Genomic DNA, 4,623 nt, shown 5'->3' with positions numbered 1-4,623 from the left:
TCCTGGGAACTCTCCGGCAGGTGCTCCCATTTTTGTTGCAGGGAGGGCAGAGCCTGGCTCCACCAGTCTATCTCCATTTCAGCCTCCCGAATGCTCCTAAGCCTTTCTACTTCGGCTTGAAGCCTTTCAACCTGGCTGTGCCGCTCGGCCGAGCAGATCATCTACCTGCTCACAGCGCACACAGCCCCCTGACACCACAGAGACGCTGTAGCATTCCCTGCAGCCTGCAACCTGCACCATTGCCTCCTTCCGTGGGAGCTCTGTCTGGGTTCCCACATCCATTTTGATCTTCTTCCGCTGGGTAGATACCATTGTTCTTTCACTGAGCTGGGAAATGCCTGTTGGTGACACCCCTGGTTCACAGCTCCTTGGCACCTTCCTCGCCTTGTGCACTGGGAGGGAGTCAGCGCCCTCCCCAATGAGCTGCAAACTGCTGCGGCCTCTCCTGCCCTGGGACACACCCAGTCACTGCTGACTCACACTGTCACTGTCACTGCTGAGTCTCCCTCTCCCCTCTGGCCAGGGACTAGTCCCTGTCCTCCAGGAGGCTTTTTATCACCCAATCAACAGGGGGTGGTGCATTTAAATAGCCCGTGGTACCTCCGGCTATGCCCCCTCCTCTCCTGATTCGTTGCAGGGAACCTCCGGGTCCGGGGTAGGGGGGGAAGCAGCTCGGGGCTGATGCTCGGGGGGGGCTCGGGGGGGGCCCAGAGTATGAAAACCGCCCGGTTACAGCCCGATGTCGCCCTCGCCCCTGCACTAACCTCAAGTCGCTGCCGCCGCTGTCGCTGCTGCCGCCGCTGCACATATATGTGCTCAGAGACACACACCTGCCATTTTCCTGGCAGATCTATAGGCTCTCTCCATAGAAAGTACATTCTAATCTAAAAGGGTGCCAAAAGATGGTAAAGATAATGTGGGTGATCATGCTTGTGCAGCTGCACATCTCGCCCTGCATAGACTGCCCTTCCAGGGGCAGAGTGACACCCCAGAGAGGAGAATCCCCAGCCTGTTTAAGGAGAGTTGAAGAAGGTGCCAAGGCAAAGTGACTGTAATGCCAAAGAAGAGCTGCCACCAGTGACAGCAGCCAGGAATATGCAGGGACTGCTGGCTGGCCAAAGAACCCAAATTATCATCTAGCACAGAAGTGACTGAAGCTTCAGACTATTGTCCACAAAGGGAGTTGCGGGGAGAAGAGGGCCTGGAAGGAAGGACGGGAGATAAAACCAGTGGGAGGGGCAGGCAAAGACAGAGGGGGAGCATCCAATGGTAATGTCATGTCCTCTAAGGGTGTAGCATGGCTGATTTCCAAGTGACACTATCCACTCTCTGCTGGACTTTGAATGACAGTCTTACTCTAGAGAAAGGGCTTCCTCCTATCACAGACTAGGGACATAGTGGCATTTTTACTGCACCTCAAGGATCCAAAACTGGTTTGAGCAACCTGGACCAGTCCAGTGTGGGTGTTGTCATACCATGTTAGATGGGATGTCAAAAGATGCCCTTTTTTATAGATCTAGATCAAGAAAGTGATAATTATCAGAGAGTCTGTGGCAGATACAGTTCCTGTGCAGCAAAATCTTGCAGAAGAGCTGACATCCCCATGGACATTTCATTCAGAGTGGATGTGAAAGCATGCAGAAATGAAGAGCATCAGCCAGGGCTGGGGGGCAGCTCTTGAGGGTGCCCTAGAGAGGAGTGTAGATGTAGCTACTGATAACAGCAGGCTCTCTTACAGAATGTTGAGTGGGTCATTTCCAAAATTACTACAGCTTTCCACAACATGATGCAGTCACCATTAGATTGCAGCCTGACAGCTGGGTTTGTAAATCAGTTTTCCTCAGCTGCTGTATAATACACTTAGTGGCGATTACTCCTGGTTCCGTGGAGTAGTTCATGCTATTATTAAATAACACTGGACAGATTAATTATTATTATTTACTTCCTTCTTTGATGAACTTGAGTCCTGTGATGGCTGACGAATGATGCAGGGTATTATTACAAATGCAACATAAAATGAAAAGCATTATATTCACAATTTCTATTCCTACCGATTGATATTTAATAACAAGATGAACACTAGAAGATTCCTAGACACCCCCTGCCTCCCAAAAAAATGACAGTTGTCCTAAAGAGAGATCCCAAACTTGCCTCCATTCTTTGGTCCAATGAAACAAGTCATTGTGCTTCCAGCATTTTGTATACCACAATGGAAGAGAAGAAGGGGCCAAAATTAGTCCTTTGCATTTCATAATGAATGAATGAATTCTTATCCCAGTTGGCAGTCACAGAGCAAGCACTGTCTGCCTCTCTTTCTAAAGAAAGTCTCCCAACAACAGAAGTTTGACTTAATACAAAGAGAACAGTCAGAAATGCCATGGGGATCACTGTTGCTGTTGCTTTTAGACAGGAAGTGTTTTTAGGTATAACCTAGGGTGATAGATAGTAAGATAAAGCTGAGAGTACACTTCCATGCTGTAGAGATGTAGTGGGCTTTTGGCTTTCCTACCTAATCCTTTCTTAAGGAGAAAAAATCTATTTTCGTCATGTTTCTGCAGGAGAATGGGAGTGGGGAGTAATGACGATGTTTGTACTGTGAAGAAGACTTTTTGCTTGTGTCGAGTAAGTCAATACATCCACATGTGGTAGGTTATATGGGAATATTAGTTAGACTCTGAAGGTTGTGTAACTGTGGTATTGGCAAGCTTTTCTACAAATGTCATGAAAATTGCTTTTTATTTCTATAACCAGAGGAGCTAGTTTGGGGATTTCAAGGTATTACTTTCTTTACCCTCTGCACATAATTTGAAGTCTCTTTTCCTTTTTTGTTTTTGTTTGTTTGTTCTTGCAATGGCTTGTTTGAAGAGTATGAAAGCTCTGACTTTTTTTTGTCAATGGGCAAAAAAACCCCATTTGTCCTTTCACTGATTTCCTTGATCTTGGATCTATCCCCATAATTCTCTCTGACACACATTTAGTATTTTTCACAAATTATAGGCAGTATAATTGTGACTATTCCTTAAAACTGTAATTTGAATTGTTATTTAAACTACAAACATGAAAAAATGGGGGTTTTTTTTGACCATCTTTCTATTCCTTCTGTCATCACCACCTACACACATGACACTGCTGGTTCCATCTCCAGTGCTCTCTCATGCAGGCATCAGACTGAAAGAGAATGAATATATCATCCACTATTATACTCTCTTTGGGATGCCATTTCAAGCAGTCTGTTTGTCAAAGCAATTCATTTGTTTAGATTTTGGAGGGATAAATGTTTATCCCGTAAGGCCTCAGTCATACAACCTAGACAACCCAAAATGCCTATTTGACATGAAATTGTGCACACAGGCAATGGAGAGTCTGGTCTTGAGGTGATGGGAAATTGTGATAGATGAGAAAGAGAAAATGACAACATTTCAGGATGTAAGTGAAGTTTTCACTAGAACATTGACTACTGAAGATTTTTTTGAATGACTGAGACTTGGCTTTGGTAAACCAGACAGTTTAGTATGAGGACTGGCTACATTTCAGGAAATAAATACGTGAGGTAGAATAAGACTTCTTCTTTTTTTTTTTTTTTTTTTTGTGTCAAAACTACAATATAAACTCTCCTTTTTGTACTGCACTTTGAGATTTTTAAATAAATGAGAAACAAACTCATCTACTGTGACATTTTCCTTATGTGCCAATACAATTGTGATGTGTGGAAAAAGCTGCTAATGATGAGCCCACATCTTAGATAGTACTTTTCATCTATTCTCAAAATGTTCTACAACTGAAGTCAGTACTATTAATTCTCTTTATATAGATTAAGGGAAATTGAGGCAAAAAGCAGACAGTTACTGTACTCAGGATTATTCAATAATCCATTAGACAAACCAGGACTGGAAATAAGTCCTCCATGAGTTCAAGAAAAAGTAGAGTCAATTTAACTGTTAATGACATTATTACTGTGGGGCATATTAAAGGAATGCTCAGAGATACCTTTGAAGATGCTATGCATAGCACAGCCTTCATTGAAGAATGTATATCATTCATTGTATGTGCAAACATACACATAGACACACACAAATGTGTGTATATTAGTATATTTTGATGTGTTTTAGTTTGTTTGAACTGTTGTTTGTGAGGTACAGAACTTATAGAATCATAGAATGGTTTCGGTTGGAAGGGACCTTAAAGATCATCTAGTTCCAACCCCCCTGAAAGGGAACAAGCTCTGGATCCAACTCCCAGATCCAAAAATCCATTTAATATAAAGTCCTCTCATCCAGGACATATCAGATATTAAACAGATAAGAACAGATACTACACTTGATCTTAACCAAAAGGGCGAGAACTTACCTGTGGGCACTTCAAAGGAAAGATTTAACACTACCCAATTTAAATCTTAATGAGCCAGATAATCACCTAGTATAAATAAGCAAAAATCTACTACATTAAAGGTCTCATCCCCCTTCTCAGGTCTTACTGGAAGAGGAGTCAAAGCCTAAAGCCCCAAAATGGCTAAACTCACATTAATTTGTATTTATCCAAGATAACTTTTTCCTACTGTCTTTTTGGGAAGCGTGGAAATCGTCAACCTGCCTGTCACCTGGGATGACAGCTGAGGCACTGTCA

At 43.2% G+C, this 4,623-nt stretch overlaps 1 non-coding gene across 1 annotated transcript; it reads right to left on the bottom strand.

Annotated features, from left to right (window-relative positions):
• Positions 1–4,166: 4,166 nt before the first annotated feature.
• LOC137660694 (U2 spliceosomal RNA) lies at positions 4,167–4,347 on the bottom strand. The gene has a single exon (XR_011047758.1). It is a non-coding gene; the product is annotated as a U2 spliceosomal RNA (small nuclear RNA).
• Between the last annotated feature and the right edge of the window lie 276 nt (positions 4,348–4,623).

The sequence above is a fragment of the Nyctibius grandis genome, chromosome 2 (assembly GCF_013368605.1).
Source record: "Nyctibius grandis isolate bNycGra1 chromosome 2, bNycGra1.pri, whole genome shotgun sequence".
NCBI lineage: Eukaryota > Metazoa > Chordata > Aves > Nyctibiiformes > Nyctibiidae > Nyctibius > Nyctibius grandis.
The sequence above is the reverse complement of the archived record's forward strand: the minus strand, read 5'-3'. Positions and strand labels throughout refer to the sequence as shown.